At 40.9% G+C, this 25,421-nt stretch overlaps 1 long non-coding RNA gene across 1 annotated transcript in view; it reads left to right on the top strand.

The window, feature by feature from the left end:
• Positions 1-25,421, top strand: part of LOC311010618 — an 87,918-nt gene that overhangs the window by 49,611 nt on the left and 12,886 nt on the right. The gene's annotated exons all lie outside the window — the stretch shown is intronic.

Genomic DNA, 25,421 nt, shown 5'->3' with positions numbered 1-25,421 from the left:
TATTTCCAAGTAAAAGACACACCTGATTTTTTTTAACTAATTCCTCTCATCTCCGCTTGCAAGGAGGACACAGGGGGAGGAGGAGAGATGTCATGAAGGCAGAGACATGTGTGTGAGCTCTGTGACTGAAATGTAGTTTCACTTTGGATCACAGCAGATCAACAGTCATGAAACTTTTAATTCCTTTTTTTAAATTCCTCTCATTTCAGCCTGGACACAGAGAGGAGGAGAGATGGCACACTTTACATGCATCTCACACTGCTGTCAGCTGAACTCTGCCATAAACATCCAAACTATTATAACTTTAGTGTTTCTTCTCTGAGCTGCTCCAAACTTTCCACACCTGATAAGAGTTCCTTCCTGAACACATCTGCACTTTGATATTCACTCACAGTCAGAGCGCCACCTACTGGCGACAGGAAATGTCATTGATTTTGTGACTTTTTCCAAGTTAAAGCCACACCTGATTTTTTTTATAACTAATTCCTCTCATTTCAGCTTGCAAGGAGGACACAGGGAGAGGAGGAGGAGAGGTCACACTAGGGGGAGGAGGAGAGATGTCATGAAGGCATGAACATGTGTGCATGTGACAGACAGATGGCTTTAATTCAATCGCTTGTGTCTAAACTTGCGCCACGAGGAGGTGGCTGCTGCACAGGTAGGCGGCTGCCACGCGTGTGAATGCAGGCACTCCACGACCGCACGTGACAGACGGATGCCTTTCGGTGTCCATCGCTTGTTCTGGACTTGCGCCAGGAGAGGCGGCCGCGCCAAGGGCAGCGTCCACGACACTGCCCTGTGACCGCAGGCACTCCACGACCGCATATGAGCTCGGGCCCGTCAAGACACTGCTCGCAGTTTTAATTTATATAATTTTTTGTCCTGTGGGTGGCAGCAATGTGCCGCAAAGGCATACAGCCTGCCGAAAATTAAAAGACGAAGAAGAAGAAGAGTCGCTGCGGATGTTCTCTTTTCAACAATGGCGCCTAGTGTCAGTAGAAGAGTTCCTTCGTGGTGTTGAGAAAGTGTCTTTTAGCTTCACCAGTACTGATCCATCAGAGTCTCTGTATGTCTGGATAAACCTGTCTGGATGGACTTTGTACTCTTCACCTTTTATTCTGAATATTTTAACTCTGAATCATCTCCCGGGAGCCTACGAAGCTAAGCTAGTTAGCTTAGCATGCTAGCTGGAAACAGATTTTGACGGAGTTTGTGTGGAGTCAAAATGGCTTCAACTCATGCCTCTGGTGCATGCGATGCCAGGTAAATTCCTCTCATTTCAGCCTGGACACAAAGGGAGGAGGAGATATGGCACATTCACATGCACCTCACACAGCTGTCAGTTTAACCTTTGCCATAAACATCAAAACTATTATAACTGCAGTGTTTCTTCTCTGATCTGCTCCAAACTTTCCATACTTCATAACAGTTCCTTCCTGAACACATATGCACTGTTATACTGCCTCACAGTCAGAGCGCCACCTACTGGCGACAGGAAATGTCATTGATTTTGTGACTTTTTCCAAGTAACAGCCACACCTGTCTGCTTGCTGCTAACCCTCCACCTCCCCAGCATCCACCTGTAGGCTCCGGGGGGGTTAAGATATTTAGTCATCATCACTTCCCATCATCTCTATGTAACCACATATGGGGAGTGATGATGCCGAAGCCTAGACGCCAAACTCAAACTATGTTTTGTTGCTACAATAAACATTCTAAACGTGAGTTGTCTGACTGAAATTCTGTTTTTATCAACTGGTTACAATGCTGGGGAAAATCTAGAATCATTTCATTACGTCCTGGTGTTCAGGACAAAAATATGAATTCAATTTACTCAAGAATATTCATATTTCGGATATTGATTGAACAGGCGGTGAAGTGAATCATAAACAAGTGTTGGGGATGTAGCAGGAGCAGATTTGGTTATCAACAGCTAATTATTAATGTCAATATGATTATCGATATTAATAATTATATTTAATATATTATCATGATATAATCATGAATAAACGGGGCACTACCCTGGGATCAGGGAAACGATAACCTAAAACTGTATTCAGTCTCAATATATAAAGGTTTTACACTCACATGTCAATCATCGTGATCATTGGCATAGAAGTATAGAACCAATCGAACAATTAAAAAGGCGTGAAATTCAAGCACTAGCCTTCACAACCTGCTGTTATCCAGTGACATATACACAACAAGCACAAGAGACCGCTAGTTATAATATAATAAGATTTATTAAAATCAGTAATAATGATCACAATCAATAACACTGCAATTAACAAAGCCATATTACCTAACTACCAAACACACAAAGCTAAGCTAAACAAAGGAAGAGACACACGTGGAGTGCGTGTGCGGGTGTGTGTGTGTGTGTGTGTACCCACCCAGCAGCAGCAGGTAGACTCCAATGATGTTCTCTCCCTGGTCAGACAGAGGGGGGTCCCGCCCCCCTCCCAGCACCAGGCTGCTGTTCCTCCAGGGTGGGGGGCCTCCGGCTGCAGAGCTGAGGGACATGTTGCTGCTGCTGTGAGACTGAGGAGCTCTCTGAGGGACAACAGGAAGTCTCTCTGCTGATATTCTCAGGTAAATATAGGCACCTGATCCTGGTGCAGCTCAGAGCTCAGCAGTGGGCGGGCTGGCACCACACCAGAGCACCACAAGGGACCAGGTCTGAGGTCCGGTCTCAGAGCGGTGGAAACAGCAGGTCTGTGATTAGCTGATTGATTGATGACGCCATAAAAACTTTATTGTACAAATACACATACTTCACTGCAGTATTTCCATGTTATTCTACTTTGGTCATCTACTACTCTGACAGCTGCAGGTACTTAAAACACACACACACACACACACACACCCACACACAGACACACACACACACACACACACACGCCTATCTATATATACATATACATTCAATAATTTTCACATTTCTTTTTCTATCTAGTTATTCATATATACATACAGTATGTATAATTTTGCACATACATGAGTCTACTTTTTCTATATATGTTTTGTTTTTTTTATCTATTATCTATATTTGTCCGTTCCGGGGTGGGGAGTGCACCACCTGGGACGTTACTTTCAACTCCACTCTTCCCCAGGCAAAATATTGCACCTGTGGGATCATGCAGCATTGACGAACTGCAGCCTGGTCCCTCAACTGCCACTTCATCGGTCGGAAAATCCACTAGCAAAAAAAAGGGTGGCAGCAGCAGCAAAGATTTGCACGACACTTACCTGTTGAATTATGAGCGCAGGACAACTGTGTGGAATCCCTGGTAAGGCCGGAGTTGGCACAGTCGGGGAGAATGAAGGCAAAGAGAAGAGAGCGATTTGAAAAGAAAATGGTCACATGCATGGGTCAAATATTAACCCAACTGAAAAATATTTCCCAACAGCAACAAAATGTGATTGCTTTGATGGAGTCACAAATAAATGTTCAAAAATAACTTTGTGTATTTGTGTGTTTTTGATCTCCTCAAACTGAAACGCTACATTAGCAGTGGTAGGCTGCATGTTAAAATGTACAATGGTGCTGGGACTGCCCCTGAGAACACTGATCATCGATCCCCTGCTGATTTTGCCTGGGTTCTTGTACCCAGTTACCATGAACTGCCACGTGGAGGCACAGCAGAAGTCTTGATGATGTAGAGGCACTTCAATCAATAGGTAATGCCTAATCAAAGGTTACCTTCCACCTATTTGACCTGAAGTGTCTCTCATCACCCTGTGGCATATTGCACACCAGCTCACAAAAATATAAAGTGCTTCCCCTGTAGGCCACAAAATAGACTGTGTGTTGACCAGGGAACAAAAATAATGGAGATGGGTTGACACAGTTGATTCTGAGATGTTGAATCTGTCTGCCACACCCCTGTAGGACTCCTGGTTAGCCAGTGTCCACAGACAGGCAAGAACACCGTGCGACACCGACAACTTGGTTTGCTGTCTGTTGATGTAAAATGGCCCCAGTGTCACCATGAGGTCCTAGTTGGACTCTCGAAGCTTAAAAGTTTTTGACGACTTAAACTTTGACTTCTTTATCTCAGGCCCCGACTTTTGGCCTGTGTAGACTAGACTTATCGTTCACTTAGTTTATAGACCAGAAGGACTGTTACATGACATCAATTTTGTGCCAACTGCACAGAAAGGAGAGTGAAAATATGCTGCGATCGTACCATTTATAAATAACTTTGCTTTGCGGTGTAAGTAATAATCAATTAAGACAGTTGTAGGTTCAACTGAGGAGAATGGAGATAACTTGTGCAGCTTAATACACAACTCTGTCCAAGAGAAAGAAGAGAAAGATTGTGCCATTCAGAGCAGACTGGGGGCATTTGGGATGTGGAAATGTGAGTCAGAGAAGAGAAAAGAGACAGAAAGAGAAAGCATGTGATACATAGTGGATGCAGGAGCAGTCATTACACTGCACCTCGCACGTAAACGTAGGGATAGACAGAGATTTTGAGAAAGTATGGTATGAAGTACAGAAAGAACCAGAAAAGTTATGTTTGAAGCCTTTCTATTGGACAGATGAATGTTCTGCTGTGTCAGTGACTCCTCCCCTCTTGTAAAAAGAGAAAGACGGACACGGCACCGCAGGCCTTGTGATGTATTCAATGATTGTCAGAACTACGATTAGCTTAAATTTGCCGTGCATCATATACGTGTTGCTGTGTACAACGACGGCCTTGTACGAGCAACTACCGGCTTTTTATATGCTTCGGATCGACGTTCTCAGCTAAACTCAGCTTGTCTAGTCACGCATCTTCAAAACGTTGACGTAAATAAACACAAGGTACAGCGCAGGCATCTCCCCCTCCCACCTCAACTGAAATGTGATGCCGTCGGCATAGGTTTCTGATGTTTTTAATTTTGCAGAACGTGTTGTAAGGACAAATGCGGTTCAACCGTTTGCATAAATTTAATGGGTTTAGCCACGTACACCAAAACCCTACTCAGACGTAACACTTGCTGTTTCCCATATTTTGCATGCTCAGCTTCCTACCACAGTCCAAAGACATGCAGGATGGGGATAGGTTAATTGATGACTCTAAATTGCCCATAGGTGTGAATGTGAGTGTGAATGGTTGTTTGTCTCTACATGTTGGCCCTGTGATAGACTGGCGTCCTGTCCAGGTGTACCCTGCCTTCGCCCAATGTCAGCCTGGATCGGCTCCAGCCCGCCGTGATCCTGAATACAGGATAAGCGGTAGACGATGGATGGATGGAGAAGACACCTCATCAATCTGCTGAAAGATGGCTTGGATATCATACAACGTTGATGGAAATGGCCTTCATGCACAGGTGAAAGCTGCACTTCCATCACCACCTAGTGCATTCCAGCATCACCTGAAGACTGGGTGATCATCAAAAATCACAGGAGAAAACCCTGGAAGCAAAGACACTACACAGATCCCTTCCAAGTTCTCCTGACCACAAAGATGCATTCAATGCAAACACATTCCAAGTCCGGAGGGAGAAGATCCTCTCACTGGTTCGACTAAGAGGCAAGGGTGAAATAACACCTTCCTCCACCAGTAGCATGCCAAGCTCCAACAAGTGACAGCTGTGTCACCACCGACAGTGAGTAGTCAATCGCATCACCACAACCTAACACTCCAGTGCGAGGGGAGGAGTGCAGACTGGGTTCTGCCCGCACTCCGAGCTTCAATACACGTCAAGAAGGTGCGACAGTTGTGGTGACGTAGGAGACGTTCTCTGTCCAACAATGAAGCCATGGCACCCTTTCAGGTTGCGTGGTTGGAGTTTGAGAGAAGAAGCATGTGTGTTACTATCACTAACTAGTGATGGCACTTTTCCTCATCTGTGAATTACAGCCTTTGGAAAAGTCCTCCACAACAACAAAATCATCCACGAAGATGGTGACGACGATGATGTGTTCCCAGAGCTGCCTCAGAGTGGAGAATATCTTGTCAATGGCAGACAAAGGAACACAGGCAAAGACAAACAGAGGAGGAGAGATACTGTGAGTACAGAAATCAATCGCACGACCAGGAGGTATGGTTATGACATGGAGGAGGAGACCAGCAGTAAGAAGGAGTCTCTGCAGGTCAAGTCTTCATGGTCGGAGTCAATGAACCAGCTGATAAGGAAACTGGACCACCTTAATCTAGACATAGAGGGGGCTCTGAGTGCAAACTCCTCCCCCTCCGACACACCCTGCACCCTAGGATGCTTTTTCAAAGTCCACGTTACAACAAGCCCTGAATGAGCGAGTTCTCCAAAGACCAGACAGAGGGAATCATTGTCTCCCTGAAGCTCACTGTGGGAACTGGATGAAGACATTCACAAGCGGGAAGCTGTGTGCTTGCAGGAGCCTGGACACTCATTCTCAGCAGAGCACCCGTGGACCCAAGTCCACAGGTTCATGAAGCAAAGGGTCTGTGCCCTACTCTCAATCTGGACTCCAGTCCTCTACTCACTATCCTCGCAACTGATTTCAGGCCGAAAGTCCTGAATCTCCTACGCATGGTAAAGCACAAACCGAGCTCCATCACCTTCTCACACTACAACCGTCAATCCGGATCTGGCGGACATTCTTTTATCAATGAGAGTTCGGACGATGAAGTCTTCACGGAAGGAGCCCACAGAAAAGGAGAAGATCAATCTAGAGGATGAGAAGACTTCTGCAAACAAAGCTAAGGATGACAAAGATAGTGATGAGGATTGTTTGTAAGGAATGAAATCATGTGTCTTCTATGAGTTAGAAGGACAGCAAAAGCTCTCAAGGACTAAGAGTTGTTATGATGTTATGTTTTAAATCACTGTGAATTTACATCATTGATGTCTGGCTCTTAAAGTCTTTGTGTACTGAATGAAGTTGTATGCTTAGCTGTTCGACTGTCTTTTCTGTTTGTCAGAGAATGACAAAAAGGGAGAAATGTGATGGGAATTTTTCATTTAGTAGTTCATTATAGTATAATTAGTAGTTTGAGTAGTTTTAACTCATACTATTCCAAGTGTCAGTAACCTGTATTCTGCACTTATGTCATGTCATGTGTTGCATGAGTTGTGAAATGCATCTTGTGACACCAGCACAGCTGGCAAGTCAATATGGATCTATGGACACTGATGAGTGGTTCAAACACCACATTCTGGACAAAGTTCTCCGTCTACACAAACAACGGAACAATGCTTCTCTGATGACACATCACAAACAACTGTATAAAAAGCCCTTCTCAAGACTGAAGACTTGGTCAGACTCTTAAGGAGTCTGCCCCTATCTGGCCAGATAGTTTGCTCTGAAGCTGTGTGTCGGTGATGCGGTCCGCTTGGACACCCTGTTTGCGAGGGCTTTGACTTATTAGACTTTGTCTGTTTACAGTCTGTCTGTAGCGACTGCTAGCCTGTTTTGGACTCTTTATAGAATAAATGACTAAAAGCGCTGTTAGGAGTTGTATTCTTATTTCTCATCAGGTGATCATGAACTGATTTCCACCACACCATGTCTCAAGGGCTTGTTTGTGAAAGTTAGCGAGTTTGACAGGTAGTTTACCTGGGATAAAATTACAGGAAAGCAAAAACCTTAATCCACCACACTTGTCAAACATCATGTTGGGAATAAAAAACCATGGGGAATTATTAATTAAACAATGTTTTAGCCAATTAATCTTAAATATTCTATTAATGGTTTGAAAATCCAAAACATTAAGGCCTCCTTCTGAATATTGTCTAATAAGTGTTTTCCTCTTTACATACTCCATCTTATTTTTCCAAATGAATTTGAATAAGAGTGAGTCAATAGCACAACATATAAAGATAAAGCTGGATATACCAATCTGGATAAACCTTCCGCCTTAGAAAGTAAAACACGGCCCAAAACGGTCACGTCTCTTTGCAACCAGCAGTTAAAAATGGTTTTGGTTTTTCCAACTTTTGGTAAAAAAAATTTTAGAGATCCTTTCATCTTTAGATTTACTGATAGTGATTCCTAAATAATTGACAACTTTTTAAACCTTTATTTAATCAACTGAGAGGATATTAGAATCGTGTACAGTCATTATTTCACACTTATCTTTATTAATAGTGAGGCCTGATGCAAGAGAGAAAACTTTAACGGCGTCTATAATGATGGGTATTTGAAGCTCATTTTAAAAGGAATAAACAAGTATCATCAGCCAGCTGGCTAATGGTTAACCTATCTTCATCCTTCTACACCTACGCAGTTGACAATATACAAATTAAGAAGTTCTGCAGTAATCAAAAACAAAAACGGTGAAATAGGGCACCCTTGTCTAATCCCCCGCTTGACATCGAAATGAGAAGAAGTGTCATGTGCTAAGTTAGCCTTCTCACACTACAACCGTCAATCCGGATCTGGCGGACATTCTTTTATCAATGAGAGTTCGGACGATGAAGTCTTCACGGAAGGAGCCCACAGAAAAGGAGAAGATCAATCTAGAGGATGAGAAGACTTCTGCAAACAAAGCTAAGGATGACAAAGATAGTGATGAGGATTGTTTGTAAGGAATGAAATCATGTGTCTTCTATGAGTTAGAAGGACAGCAAAAGCTCTCAAGGACTAAGAGTTGTTATGATGTTATGTTTTAAATCACTGTGAATTTACATCATTGATGTCTGGCTCTTAAAGTCTTTGTGTACTGAATGAAGTTGTATGCTTAGCTGTTCGACTGTCTTTTCTGTTTGTCAGAGAATGACAAAAAGGGAGAAATGTGATGGGAATTTTTCATTTAGTAGTTCATTATAGTATAATTAGTAGTTTGAGTAGTTTTAACTCATACTATTCCAAGTGTCAGTAACCTGTATTCTGCACTTATGTCATGTCATGTGTTGCATGAGTTGTGAAATGCATCTTGTGACACCAGCACAGCTGGCAAGTCAATATGGATCTATGGACACTGATGAGTGGTTCAAACACCACATTCTGGACAAAGTTCTCCGTCTACACAAACAACGGAACAATGCTTCTCTGATGACACATCACAAACAACTGTATAAAAAGCCCTTCTCAAGACTGAAGACTTGGTCAGACTCTTAAGGAGTCTGCCCCTATCTGGCCAGATAGTTTGCTCTGAAGCTGTGTGTCGGTGATGCGGTCCGCTTGGACACCCTGTTTGCGAGGGCTTTGACTTATTAGACTTTGTCTGTTTACAGTCTGTCTGTAGCGACTGCTAGCCTGTTTTGGACTCTTTATAGAATAAATGACTAAAAGCGCTGTTAGGAGTTGTATTCTTATTTCTCATCAGGTGATCATGAACTGATTTCCACCACACCATGTCTCAAGGGCTTGTTTGTGAAAGTTAGCGAGTTTGACAGGTAGTTTACCTGGGATAAAATTACAGGAAAGCAAAAACCTTAATCCACCACACTTGTCAAACATCATGTTGGGAATAAAAAACCATGGGGAATTATTAATTAAACAATGTTTTAGCCAATTAATCTTAAATATTCTATTAATGGTTTGAAAATCCAAAACATTAAGGCCTCCTTCTGAATATTGTCTAATAAGTGTTTTCCTCTTTACATACTCCATCTTATTTTTCCAAATGAATTTGAATAAGAGTGAGTCAATAGCACAACATATAAAGATAAAGCTGGATATACCAATCTGGATAAACCTTCCGCCTTAGAAAGTAAAACACGGCCCAAAACGGTCACGTCTCTTTGCAACCAGCAGTTAAAAATGGTTTTGGTTTTTCCAACTTTTGGTAAAAAAAATTTTAGAGATCCTTTCATCTTTAGATTTACTGATAGTGATTCCTAAATAATTGACAACTTTTTAAACCTTTATTTAATCAACTGAGAGGATATTAGAATCGTGTACAGTCATTATTTCACACTTATCTTTATTAATAGTGAGGCCTGATGCAAGAGAGAAAACTTTAACGGCGTCTATAATGATGGGTATTTGAAGCTCATTTTAAAAGGAATAAACAAGTATCATCAGCCAGCTGGCTAATGGTTAACCTATCTTCATCCTTCTACACCTACGCAGTTGACAATATACAAATTAAGAAGTTCTGCAGTAATCAAAAACAAAAACGGTGAAATAGGGCACCCTTGTCTAATCCCCCGCTTGACATCGAAATGAGAAGAAGTGTCATGTGCTAAGGATACACAACTATTAATGTTAGTATAGAATGTACTTATGATATTCCTGAAGTTCTCTTCAAACATATTGTAAAGCCTCCAGAATGAAAGAATGCTCAACAGTATCAAAAGCTTTGTAAAAGTCCAAAAACAGTATCAATGACTTGTCATCAAATAGTTCTGGGTAATCTAAAATGTCTAAAACCAACCGGATATTATTAGAAATGTGCCGACCTTTTATAAATCCAGACTGTGTTGCAGAAATGATTTCTTCCAAACCAAATTTTAATCTTTTAGCATACAACGCAGCAAGTAATTTGTAGTCTGAATTAAGCAAGGTAATAGGTCGCCAATTATCAAGTAATAGAAGATCTTTGTTGTTGTTGTTTTGGAAGAAGAGATATTACGCATTGCTTCATAAAAACCGTCAACTCCTTATTTTTGACACAATCTACCAAGGCTTCCAAAAGCATGTGTTTTATATCTTCCCAAAAGTTTACATTAAATTCGTAAGGTAATCCATCTGGGCCAGGACTTTTATTAAGTGGCATTTTTATAACAACAGACTGTAATTCATTTAATGTTATTGGACTTTCACAAAGCTCACAATTTTCTGCAGATATTTTTGGTATAAACGGGTTTACTTTGTCAAAAAATACACGACAAGCACAAGCGTCAAAGGAGGATGTATGTCTTTTACGAGTAGCTTTAGGTCAGTCACAAACTGGTCGAAGCTCTCACTTTCCCCCTGTTTTTTCTCATGAAACTTGTAGCGAGCAAAAATGGGGTTTGCTTTTGGCGTTACATAAGCTCCAAACCTGTCGTAGTATGTATTTAGTAGTTTTCTTTCATCCGCCGTAAGAGTCCATGTGTTAAATACGTCGCGGCCTTTCTCGCCGACCCAAAGTAGCAGGTAGCTACATCGCTCCTCTTCGTCTTTAGAGCGTAGCGGACCCGAAAACATTAGCTCTACATGCTGGCGAAACTTTCTCCATGCATCAGGCAGGTTAGACGAATCCCAGTCCATCCGTGGCGTGAGGATACCTGTGCTGTCCATCTTCCATCGGCAGGTCGATGAGCACTTAACTCCGACACAATGTAGTATTCACAGCCCGGATATAATAAATACATACAATGTGCTTCGGTCTCACTCCGGCGTGCGTGTGCCGCTAACCTTTATTATGTTTTACATGACCGTAGCTGTGTCCCAATTCAGGGTCTGCAGCCTTCGGAGGACCCAGCCTACGCGGTCTACGGAGGCAACACCTTCAGAGACTCCTCCGAAGGCTGGGTCAACCGTCGGTAAATGGGACGGTCTAACCTACGGAGCATTTCCTGATTGCGTCGCGACGTCATTACTTCTGCCGGCTAAGCCCGGGAAAAACACCGGTCAAAACAAAAATACGACAGACGAACATGATGGAGAGTTTTTAAACTTTTAATTTTTTTTTTTTTTTTTGAGCAAGAGGAGGCGGCTGCGGCGACACCGGCGGCTTGTTTATCTCCGGCTGGGAGAGAGCCGTGGGGAGGTAACGTTAGAGCCGTTATTTTAACCCATATTAATGTTCATACATAGCTAGCTAGTACGTGGTAATTAATATACCCGTTAATAAATGATACCGCTAAGTGACGAGCCATATTAAGTATAGATTGACATGGATAATGTCATTTAACCATAAGACTTAATACAGGGTTCGTACAGGTGCTTAAAACATAAAATCTTTGAAAATGCTGTAATTTTAATGCTGTTTTTCAAGGTCTGAAAAGTGCTTGAATTTTTGTTTAAATGCTTGGCTTATAAAGTGATTAAATTGAATAGTAAAATGTGTACGAACCCTGTAAATAACCCCGACTTAATTCAATATTTTATTCTTGCCTCTCTTTTAAACATTTTAGTGACATGGCAGCCGTCGATTGCATCAGCCCTGCAAACCCCGATGATGGACGATGTGGTGGACAGTGGAGACATGCATCCCACACGATGTCCCATGCATCCAGATGATGTCCCACTCAGAGCCAGAAGACTCCAGGGTCCTTAGCATCCAGTCCAGCAGCACCACCAGGGACTCCTGCTCAGTCAATACTGTATATATATTCTCTGTAAATAGTTATTTCTGATGATCTTTTGTAAATAGTTCTACATGTTAAGAACACCCACTTGTCAATAGTTATTGTAACTTTGTAAATATTTGTTAATTACACAAAAAAAAAATTATTTTCTTGTCACTGAAAAGCAGTTCAAAAGTTGACTTTAGTTGTAAATAAGAAATGGAACAGATAATGTTACAAGGTAATAAGATTTTAATTTAACTATATACAATATTTGGAAAAGAAAATGGAACAATACAATATTTTTAATTAACAATTTAAATTACAAATCAACACAGAACTTAATCGAACAGAAAAAAAACATCTACCACCCCAAAAAAAATCAACGCCCCTCAACCATTCTCTCCAATAAACTAAAAAGTCTCTCCATCCTCTCTCTCTCTCGTTTCCTCGCTCTCCCTCTGTAACTTCATGTCCTCCCTGATCAAATCCAGCAAGTCATCTGTTTTCCTCGTTCTTGCTGCTGTCGGTGGTCCTGTGTTCTTGGCCTCAACAGGTGGTCGTTCTCATCCCGGACCCGGAGTTTGATCAAATCCTCAGTCTGCTCCTTGCTCTCTACAACAAAACGACGTGTAAAGCACATTTCCTGTTATGTCAACATGCAAAATGATTGTACGATATAATAACGATATTAACAGTAATAATGATCCTAAGGTTAGCTCTGTATTCAATCCAAACGTTTACTGTTTTACAGCCTAGAAATACAGCGGGGGTCACAACCCATCGTTAACGTTATATATTCAGCTGCGAGAGGAGCGAACTGTAGCCTACACAACTTACAACGAGAACAAATTAACTGAACAGCACCACGGTTACAATAAGATATAAGTTACCATCGGAGCTTGTAACATTTGAAAGTGAAGGGTTTTAGGCTTACGTTACGTTTAAAGGCTTAACGTTAACTGAGCTCCTCGTATTAACAGCCTTAAGCTACATCACGTAGCTGGCCCTACATTCCGGTGGCTACACGTATTAGCATTATTAACTTCACGCATTTTAACACTCAAATGTGTTTTACGGCACCTTGAACGTCCGACGTTAAGCAAAAACACGTTACTTACATTTAAATGTGTATTCGGCACTGGTGCCGGTGCCGGTGCTGCTGCCGTCTTTCGCCGCCATTGTTGGTTGAACAGCGGCGCGCAAAGCATCTTGGGATATGGGAGGCCGCGAAGGATAGTAGCGGTGCATCCTCCGAATACGGGGGAAAGGAGGACACATTTGTCGGCCGCATTTGGAGGAGCCTTCGAATTTAGACGAATTGGGACAGCCTTCGCGCAGCTCTGTGACGTAAGCGGCCTTCGAATGCAGCCTCCGAAGGCTGCAGACCAGGGGCTGTATCCGAAACCGCATACTATACTGCTAGTACGTACTGATTTGGCCAAAATGTATGCAGTATGCAGTATGCTACGGAGCCCCCCTGGTGACATTGGATAAAAAAAAAATAACGCGTGGCCACGCATTACTATCTCGTGGCCACGCATTACTATCTCGTGGCCACGCGTTATTATCTCGTGGCCACGAGATAGTTAATGCGTGGCCACGAGTTAATTATTACAGTCATTTCAGAGACTGTTGATGGTTAACATGGACAAGTTTGATTTGATTTCATTTTATTTTAATCTAGGAATGAATTACAATGACATACTTAAGTCACTTGCGGTTAGGCATGGAGTCATTCTTAGCAAGAGACACTTAATTCGGGTGCTCAAAATGCATGGGCTTAAACGCAAGGAATATGCTGATGTCGGGGAAGTCATAGATTTCATCATTCAGCAGCTGGAAGGACCTGGGAGACTACATGGCTACAGGTGGATGCACAACAAGTGCTTAAAGAATGGCATTCGTGCAAAAAAGGAAGATGTTCGTTTGATTCTTGCAGCTCTGGACCCTGATGCCTCAGCCATCCGTCGATCCAGGAGACTAAACCGTAGGCAGTATTTTGCTCAAGGACCGAACTATATCTGGCATGTAGATTCTTACGATAAGTTAAAGCCATATGGAATCTGCATCAGTGGTTGCATAGATGGCTTTTCGCGCAAAATAATTTGGTTGAAAGCTGCATACACAAGCAGCGACCCACGCGTCATAGGGGGCTACTTTATACAAGCCGTGGAGGAGTTCGGTGGCTGTCCCCGGATCGTCCGGACAGATGCAGGAACGGAGAATGTGGTTGTCCGAGACATCCAGACCTACCTCCGCCGCAGTGATGTCGACAGTAGAGCTGGTGAACAAAGCTACATCGCAGGAGCAAGTAGGCTACTACAAATCAGAGGATTGAAAGTTGGTGGGGTGTGCTGCGCAAAGAAGGTATGGAGTACTGGATACAACTTCTGGGCGAAATGAAAGATGAGGGCCTGTGTGTTGGGGACTACCTGGACAAATCACTTGTGCAGCTGTGCTTTCGGCACATTATTCAGGTGAGATTGGAAGTCTCTATCTTCAGTGGACTGCTCTTCCATCCCCATCCTATTTATGTTAAAGCACAAATATTAACAGTGATCTTAACACGATACTTTTATTACAGTACCAGTGCATTTATTATTACATTTACTGCCTCCTTTTTGTGCTTGGAGGAGCAACTGATGATTAGACGGTTTGTTAAAAAATTAGGAAATTTGGCAGTAAAATGTAGCCTAAGTGTAATTGATAAAGTTCTGTAGGCCTGAAGTCTTCATATAGGCTATCAAGTTAAAACTTTGGACAAAATAACGTCGACCTAACTAATTTAAAGGATTAAATGGGACTGTATCCTATAGGCCTATTGTTTGTTTATTAGTGATTTAGTGGGCTGTTAAAAATTGCGAGGGGTCAGTTGTTATGATTAAATAACAAAAAAACGATGATTGATTTAACCGTGAGTTTATGCACGTTGTCTTTCAACTTCTAGGAGGAAGCGCTCACACAACGGACGTATAAATCAAGCGTTACAAATCCGTCCTCCGCTCTGTATATGGACAGCTCCATACTACACGCATACACACTAGGCTACGCAGCGAATAGCGCTGTCCATGGTTCTGAAACAACAGCGGTAGTCGATCATGTGTCTCTGCAAATAATTTTATTGTTTTGCTAGGGGTGTGGTGTAGGCTATACCGGTTCGTACAGAAAAGCCGTCTTTATTAATGAATACCGGTGAATACCCCGAACAGCGTCCGGAACATGTGCAGCAGGAAAGTGTTTCAACGGGGACCGTTTCACCGCTGCTCACCTATGTCCATGGGCGTGCTTGACGATCGCGATCGCGGGCCATTTGTGTAAAAAAAAAAGCTGTAGACTAGGCAATTGTTTTCATTTGAAAACTATACAATTACAGTATATTGTATTAAATTCTGCAAAAACAGAATATTGTGGCTATATTGACTTCTGACTATTGTATTCATTTCAGATGAATAAAACAGGGCCGACTAGTATTGAAAATTATTAAAAGAAGCAGCATGAGTAATAGGTTTGGATCCCAGGTTGAAATGAAGTTAATGTTTCATATAATTATTTTCTGGAAGTCATTAAGGAATGCAAGATCAAATTATGTTATTGTTATTGTAAGACTCAGTGTTTATCATGAACTGCAAAACATTACCTGGAGTAGCCCATGAAGCTCATATTCATTTCTCAACAAGCATGTTTATTTTTATTTTTTATTTTTTATTTTTTTATATCTGGTTAGTCTTTAAACTTTTCTTTTAACCATAGGTACATATTCTCTTTTTAGGAAGAGCTTGATGAAATCAAGGCAGTCTGGAACATCCACCGCATCCGGCCAACAAGGAATCACAATGTACCCAGTGGGATTCCTGATGTGATGTACACTGTGCCACAGCTCTGGGGTTCTGAGGACTTCATTGTTCCACATAATGATCTTGATGTCTGCAAAGAGGCATGCAAATTCCTCTCAGTTGTCCCATGTAACGAAGATATATTTGACCTGTGTAATATGATCATGTCAGAGTTGGACCTTACTTTTCCCGAGAACATATTGCAAGCTCAAGAGTTTTACTTGACAATTCGGGAGGCTGTTCGCTCACTCATCTTTAACTGAGCAGCCTAGCAAACTGCATAAGTGACAAGTGAAACGATTAAAAATACCCTCCAGATACGTTTTAAGACTTCAAATACTCTGCTTTTAATAATAATTTGCCTCGCAAGGATTTCCTCAAAAACATCGTGGTCTGATTCTAATGTTTTTCTATTGCTTTGGATTACAATGACACAAAGCAGGATAGGTAAGCTAAAACGATCAACAGTTGACAGCAAGTCTATAGTTCACCTTGTTTAAAAGTCTTGAAATTGCATGAATAAGCATACACTTTGATGCTTACAACCTGTTTTACTTTAGTTGATTCAAAGGCTTTGCATTCTGTTTCTCTTTTTGCTTTTCAATTAGTGTAAAGGTAATATGTTTCTTATTAATCAATGGTACAATGCCAATGTTGGCATATGTTTATTCTGTGTACAGCACAGAAAATAGCAAACATGTGTATTTAATTGTATATCAAGGCTTATGGATAACACATGAAAAAGCTTCTTTCTACATAAAAGTTAGGGACATAGTCTTTCAGTTTATATTTTAAATGTACTTTCTTTACCTGTGGTTCTGAATCTAAATTTAATTGTCAGTGTCACAGACAATGAATGAGTGTAAAATAAAATATATTTTCTTTGTCCAACTCTTGATTGCTCTGATGTTTGTTTGCTGAGATTTGAGCAAAATCTGTTTAAAGTATACCAGCAAATATAGTGTTAGTGTGCAATGAATGGTATAAACAAAATACTTTTTAGTGGTTTTTATTTCAACAGATATATGGACAAAGACAGATTTTGTTCTGGACCAGTAAAATATTAACTAAAGTTGAACATTGTAATACTGGTATGAAAATACATGTCAAAACAGCTGCCAATTAATTTCCTGTGTGCTACACAAGAGCAATTGGTTTTTTAAAGTGAAATTTCCACATCTTTTTGTATATTTAAGTAAAAAATAATAATAACAATAATAATAACTTGGTGTGGTTCTCTCCAAAATGGCAGCTCACAATTCACAACTTGTGAATACTGGATAACAGGAAAAAAACATAATAATAATTGTGTTTGCACAATTAAATCTGCCTTAGTTTGCTTCAATAATTTAGATTATGTCCATAACCCAAATGGAGCTTCTTAGCACAAGATCAAAGTCATTACGAAGATCTGGGTAGCTTTGGTAGTTGATGGGTAACATCAAATAGCACCCACATGTATGTGCCTGAGGTCGACACTGGAATGCAGTTAGTGGCGCTTTCGGGCTTCCGTAGTTATGGCATGAGGAGGAAGCGGGAGTGAAACACAGCTGCTTTTTTTTTTTCTAGACGTCTCTATGAACTGAACACTGATGAGGTGTCCAAACAGAATATCTGCCCCTGTGCAGAAGCGAAGGAATGACTTCAAAGTAGTGTTGTCTGATTCCCCTATGTACCTCTTCAGATGTCTTGCCACAGTGTTCTGAAGTGCAGTCATCTGTTCTGGGAATTTCAGAAGTTCCTTAACACGTTTTGGTGTTGGTACACGTTCCTCCATTATCTCAACAAGCCTCTGTGGATACAAAGTATCTGCCAAAGTTTTCAAGATGGGTTTCCAGCATTCAATAACAAACAATGGAGTCTGGATTAGGGTTTTGTGTCCTAACTGTGAAATTAATCCAGCCATTGTGTCTTCAGAGGCAGAGTAGTGGCAGTCATGTGCATCCATCCAGCACATCCATCAGGTCATCTTTGTCAACAGACTCAAATGATTCCAGTGCAAGCTCAAGAATTTTCCTCTCTTCTTTTGAGACATACTGCAGGAAGCTATCTGTCACACTGCTGTAACTTGTACCATAGAAAGCTTCTTCCAAAAATGGAAGAGGGAGAAGCAGTGGAAAATACCTGACAGTTGTCCAACCCATCACAAGAATCCTTGCGATTGCCTGCCATTCCTGGACTTGATATACTGCCTAAGGTAAGGTGTCTTCACTTCAGTACCTAATGTGCATTTGCTGTAGAATTCTCCCCAGAATTCTGAGAGGCAATCACGTAAAACGCCGGAGCCTTCCCCCTCTTCCAGTTTACCATTGGGAAGTTTTCTTTTAATGTGCACATCTTTGTTCATGATATCTGGGTCAATAAAGGCTGCCAAGAGGTCAGCAAGGCAGTTACCCCTTCGCACAACAATGATGACCTTTGGTTTTGATCCCTCCCAAGGCAAAGTTTCATCCAGTTCAGAAGGATCCTCGGTTGTTGCTCCAACTGTCACTTCACTATCATTGGAATTGTTAAGCAGCATCTCTCCAGCTTGGGTCTCAGGAATAACATCTGTTACATATCCACCTTCTTCTTGTCCTATACTTTAAGACTCTGTTGTCATTTCTGGGGTTTCTTGGTCTGGTCTTTCTTCATTGTGCAATCCTCTCTCTTCTTCCTCTACTTCATCTATGATATAGTCATGAAGCATCTGCATATTTGTTATTTCTTCATCCAATAGTATGACATCAGATTCATGTAGCAAAGACAAGTCAATAGTTATGACCTCTGGTTCTGATGCCTGAGCTTGGCTAAAATCCTGAGCAACATTTCCTGTGACCTCTGAGGTTGTTGCTGGGGGAGTATCAGTCAAGTCCTCGTCTTGAGCATGTTTCTTGGTGTAGAGGTACAATCTCAGTATTTTGACTTTGTTTTTCAAGTACAGGTCCTCCACTGTGCAGTCTTGGTCAATCTCGTTTTGTGAAAAGTCACTAATGTAACAAACATGATCCTCTAGCTTCAGCGACATGAAGGCCCCATTTGGGAAAAAAAGTGATTCTGCCATTTCTTGGACCTCTCTAACTGTAGTGTATCTGTCAACACTGACATGCCTGGTTCCACCTCCCTTCACAGCTCGTACGTGCTTGAATTCTTTTTCTTTTTCGTTGAAGTTCATCCATCCAATTTCTAGCCTCTTTGCCTGTCTTTTTGCATTTTTATTCCCTTTTAATTTCTCTGAAAACCCTGCTCTTTTATCAGCCTTGCTATCTGGAATAGAGACCTTTGCCCTTATTCTTTCAAGCAGCTGACCTCTCCTGGATGTTTCTGGATCTGAACGATGAGTGTTGCGACAGAAGGCAACAGCTGCCAATCTGTCTCCATAAAGTGGGATGTACTTTGACAGATCCTTTTCGGACATCAGTGGAATTACTGAAGAATCAATCTGCAAAAGAGACATCAACATTTTTGTTTTCTATTAAAAACAACTTAGGAGCCAAAATATTTAGCAAATTGAACCATCACAGAAAAACATGTGATGGTTGTTCTATGCCTCCTAAAAAAGCAATGAAACACTCAGAAATAATTTTGCACCAGCACCAACAAATTCTACACAAATAATGATTTAAATAAGACTATCCTCGTGTCCACAGGCTTAGTTCAGACCGTTTTTTTTTTATTTTAGTACAAAACTTCAGCAACACCACCAAACCTTTCCTCTTGGCTATACCACCATGTATAAGGGCATTCTTTTAATTCTATTTTTATTTTAACTATTTTAAGTTTTATAGCAGGAACTAGCTTAAAGGAATAGTTCACTTTGGGTGAAAGTCCAAGTGTTAGGAAGCTCCGCGATGCCACGCTGACTTGAAAAGACCTCATTCACACCATGTTTTTAGCCAAAAACTTCACTTTATCCATTGAGCTGAACATGAAAGTAAAGAGCACTAGCTATTTGACAGCTACAGTGAAGATTTTGGCTAAAAACATGGTGTACATGAGGTCTTTTCAAGTCAACTTGGCATCTCTGGTCTTGTTGAGACTTGAAATTTCACCCAAACTATTCATTTGACACATCTAATTCATTAAACAGTCAACATTTTCCTACCTGGACTGAGACATGGTACACTAATATTGCAACAAAGCATATTAGGATTAATTAATCCACAGAATCAATGCAAATATGTATAGGTTTATTGAGTCACAGGTTTGTTTAGTAAATGTGAAATGTTTATGACATTGTTAACCAATAATTGCAATTTACAAATACAATAACCTACATGATTGTTCAAACGACTAATATAGACTGAAACTTCTTACTGTGTTAGAGCTTCTACTTCCTTGTTGATAAGGTATAAGGTGAACAATTACCATTAACAAGAAAATGTTCAGCAAAACATACAGAAAATCCTAGTAATATTCAAATAAACTAGGCTATTTTGGGTTAAAATAGGATCTCTTCACCTTAAGGCGGACTGTGGGTGTGCCCATGTGAAGCTGAATAAAAATACTATATATGTAATTATGTAGACTATGTTTATAAGTCTAAGGTATGACAATTAACCATTGCAGGACCTTCTTAATTGTATATTTTCAACATCCCAACTAGAGCATTGCACTCCCAAGATGCAGGGTTCTGATTTGATCTGGGGAAGAATAGCTCACCTTGTCATTTTTTAGTTTTTTTATGATTTCTTCTTGAATTCCACGGTCCCGCAGAAACTGCAGGATGGCGTCTTCCTCTCTCTCCATTTCATATGTAGCCTTTGGAAACATAAAATTTAACATGTTAAATTTCACAATTTACAGATTTGACAGAAAAATTATTCTCTAATCATAAAAAATCGTATGAAATTGAACAAACATGACAGGATCACAAAGTAGTCTCATGAAAATCTGTTTCACTGGTAGGTGATTGGCCTCGTTCCTGCTGACTCTACAATAATGTAAAGGAAGAATGTGATCTAACAGACCTAAACAGTAACACTGTAAACACCCTGAAAGGGGAGTATTTGAGCGAAAGAATTGTAGACAAACTTCCTTCAGGTCATGTATGTATTGACTGAATAGACATGGTAACCACATACTATACAGTCACAATTAAAATTCAATTACCACTGAATACCAACCTGAAACATTAGGCTACATATCGTATAAGACTAAACTGAAATATTAATATTGAAAATATACAGCTACATTGGTAATTCAACATGTGTATTTTGTAGCACTCTCCTTAAGTAAACAACTTTGGATGCCTGTAATAAAGTAAACATGACTACTAGTGCAAAATAGCCGACAGCATTTCACAAAATACAGTGTAAATTGGCTTACTTCTACTGATACTTCTACAGAAACATGGCGTATTAATTTTATGGGGTTATTTACTTCACAATGGAAAAAAATAGCTCTGAATGAACAACAGCTGAGCAGAAGCGCTTGTGGACTGTCGCGGAGAAATACGCGTCTGGTGTGAACAGGGGGCAGCGGACCACGCGCGATTTTCATCGGCGCGCCGCGGCGCTTCCGCGGCCGGTGTGACGGAAACTCCTCCAGCCTGTCATAGCTGTCATAGCATTATTATTGACATTACAGTTGCCATGACAACAATAACAAAGCTACTCTTGAATACAAAATCAGACTAGGCCTATTTTACCTTTATTCACGGACTGACAGGCAGCTCCATGGATAACATTCCGCTACTGAAGGTGAACAATATGGCCACGCATTAACTATCTAGTGGCCACGAGATAATAACGAGATAATAACTCGTGGCCACGCATTAACTATCTCGTGGCCACGAGTGGCCATGACAACAGCCGTCATTTGGGTAAACTAACCGCACATTGGGGATCTAAACGGTTACTTTCTCGCATGAAAAAATATTAAAATTTAATAAAGTGACATAATAACAGCGCTACAGCGGGACATAAAACAGCTTTTCGCCTGTTTTACAACTACCGCTGCCGGTCGCCACGAAATGCATTCTGGGAAACTTGCATACTGCATACTGCGGTGTGAACGGCGTCGGTCTGCTGAAGTAGCATACTGAATCCCACATTCAGTACGCAGTATACAGTATCTAACGCAGTATGTAGTAGGCAGTACGGTAGTATGCGGTTTCGGATACAGCCCCTGAATTGGGACACAGCTCCTGTCTCTCGCCTTGGCGCATCTTGCTTACGTCATCAGTTAGTGAACTCGTAACTATGCCCAAATACTACATCTACAACATGTAATGTATTTATTACACTGTCACTGTTACTTTGTGATTTAGAAAAATGTAAAATGCAAACTAGTGGAAGTTCACTGTGACAGGTAGGCTTTTAATTTGAAGAAACAGCATCCCTTTTCTGTGATGACAGTTATATACATTTACAATGCTTATATTAATCTATAAGGGCATGTACTACTGTATCAAAATTAAAAAAGACAAAAATAAAATGGTTGCAGTGTGTCTATGGCTGATAGAGAATAAAAGTCTACCAAATATATAGTGTTGTATCGTTTCATATCTCGTGAATTTGCAGAGTCCAGGTCACACAACGTGATGTGCAACAGCATCTGTGTAACCTGGTGCTGCCCTCTGCTGGGCCTGAGATGTAGTGCAATAATTGAGGAATCTCATCAGCAGATCAATAGAAGCACAGCATAATGTGAACGTGAAAATAAAAACACAATTCCACAATAGCATTTTAATTTTCTTTTATATTCATACAAATTTGAGTGAAAATTCAATAATTAAATCATAATTATAACCCATATATATTATATATAACCCATTACCAGCGATAGACCAAAGGTGAGAGCATTAACATGACACCAGATTGTGACAGACTTACCAGAGCAAGTCTGGTTTCTGGGCCCTCAGTGGTAAGCTCCACTAATGTCCTTTCTAAAGCTGGAAGTTCAGCACAGCTCCCTGTCTGTCCTGTACATTGACTACTGGCTATGGTCCTCTCTTATCGAGGTTGTCGAGCTGGAATCTGATTTTGGAATCTGGATTTTTTTTCCGACCTTCTATATGAAATTTGCATGACTTTTTTCGACATACTATACTATGACTTTTTTTCGACATGCTGTAGCTACTATGACTTTTTATGATTCAAATGGTTAGAACATGGCATTTTCACTTCAGGTTAACCAAAAATAACACCATGCATTGGCTCTGAATATAACCTCTTAGAATCTAAAAGGAATCAGCTCCCCTGCAAAAAGAACCAAAATATTCAACCATGTACACAAACTGAAATCAGACAGCTACACCTACATTCACCCTGTAGGGTGTTGGTTTTATGACATGCATATTTTTTGTCTTGTGCGGGCAGTATATTTTATTTATTTTATGATATTTTATTACTTTTAACTTTATATTTTGTACTTCATCTTTTTATTGTGTTTTTATTGTGTTATCTATGTATTGTGTTTTATCTTGTTGCACAGCACATTGGAAACCTTGTGTTTGTTAAAATCGTGCTTTATACATAAAGTGGATTGGATTTGATCTGTCCATTACAAGAAGCCCATCTCGGAGGCAGAGTCTTGGAAATTGAGGGCTGGATGGAGTAGCCAGACTGTCCATGCAATTTACAATAAAAAAAAAGTCGTATTTCCATCCTGCTAAGCAAAGACACACCATACTCCCATATTTCAACTGTAACTGACACAGAAGGGCATTTCATCATAATTAACGGTAACATTGACAACGTAACACTAGCGGGTATCTATGGCACAAACACAGACTCCCCCACATTTTTCCACTCCCTATTTGCAGAATAAGCCATCTTCCCAAACTCACATATAATCTTAGTAGGCGACTTTGACACTTTGACACTTTGACCCAGACCTAGACCGCTCCACCAGTGGCGTTTTCTTGCAGAGGCCAAGGGAAGCCAGGCTTCCTCAGTTGTTTCAGAATATAGCATCATTTAATAAAATCACTTTTTTTAACAGTTTCCGTAATCCCTCTGTGATGTATCTGTCGTCTCCTCCTCGTCTCTCTCCATTAATTATTGAGCGTTTCATGATGTGTAAAACAGCGCCCCTCTAAATGTTACGGGGTGAATGAGCGTTGAAAACATGTTACTGCACCCTGTTGTCTGTGAGGAGGCCAAGCTGCGCTGGACTCCCTTGGTGAAAAAAAAAAGAATGATTGACCAATCAGGTGAGGCTATTGTCACGACACTGCTCCCCTGTGATTGGTCAGGACAGTGTAAAGGGAAGCCGTGAATAGCCGGCATCAGGCCAATCAAATCACAGTATGTTATCGACGTCAACGTCAATGAATGAAATAACGGAAGATTCGTTGCTTTGTGTTCATCTCTTGATAAGATAGCTATTTTTAAGCGCGATTATGGAGGGTGGAGATTTGGAGTATTTAGTAAAAAATAATTTCTGGGTATTTTATTTCTCTAACATAACATATTACAAATAACAAATTTAGCAACATCTGGTCCTTTTATTTCATCCGTGCATATTTTGATGATGCAGCCTGTCTTACCGATGTTTTCACTCCTTGTTTAGGGCCCACATGCATAAAGGTCGAACCCACAGACGAACAGAGGTGAAGAGAGCTGGGCAGCGCCAATGGGTCCTTCTAGAGCAAGTGGACAACCCGAGAAAAGGGTCAAAACCACGTGGCCTCCAGCAGCATCTCCACCAGCTCTTTCACCGCTATGATGAAGAAGAAAAGGACAACAATGAGGAGGAAGAGTAGAAGAATGTGTAACACTCTCCCCCGCTCCCTGGCTCTGCCCATGTGAAAATCCCCCCTAATCCTATGCATTTGCCACATGCAATCCCAGTGTGCACCACGGCACCTCAAAGCTACCACCGTCTTCCCACTTACGTCCTGGAAGATGAGCTTTTGTTAAAAAAAAAACACAGAGGAATACTATTCACATCAACTAACTCACAAACCTAAAAGGTAACTTTACCTGCAAAATACTGGTACTACTCTCCGAGTAGGTGCTTGGACTGAAAGACAATATCCCTCACACTGCACTGCCTCTCACAACAAGTTTCTCAGATATCCGTTACTTAAAAACGGTCTCACTCACTGTACTAGCCTCTCTGCTTCAGATTCAGATTGTCAAGATGTCACACAGAGAAAACCAGACTGTATCGACACTGAATTTAACCGCTGCTGCTGCTGTGTTTTGTGTAGGCTGTGTGTACTCTGTCTTTGGGAATTATATATTATCTATAATCTAGACATTACTGACATCAGTATCCTAAGAATTAATAATCACCCATGTGAAGTAGAGCAGGCATGACTAACCAACATCTGTCATTACAATCCAAGCTTTGACTGCTTTGTAGTTCTATGGATTGCTCTTCTGACTCTCTTTCCTTTCTGTGTGTCTTTCTTGCCTGTGTTCTTATGTTTAGGTGTATTTGTTTTGTTTTTTTGCCTTTTTCTCTTAAAATGTTGATCTTGGCTCATGTCGTGTGAATGGTGAGTATGTGAATGAGATT

Source organism: Eutrigla gurnardus (assembly GCF_963514095.1).
Source record: "Eutrigla gurnardus genome assembly, chromosome: 3".
Taxonomy (NCBI): domain Eukaryota; kingdom Metazoa; phylum Chordata; class Actinopteri; order Perciformes; family Triglidae; genus Eutrigla; species Eutrigla gurnardus.
This window is presented reverse-complemented; position numbering and strand designations above follow the sequence as displayed.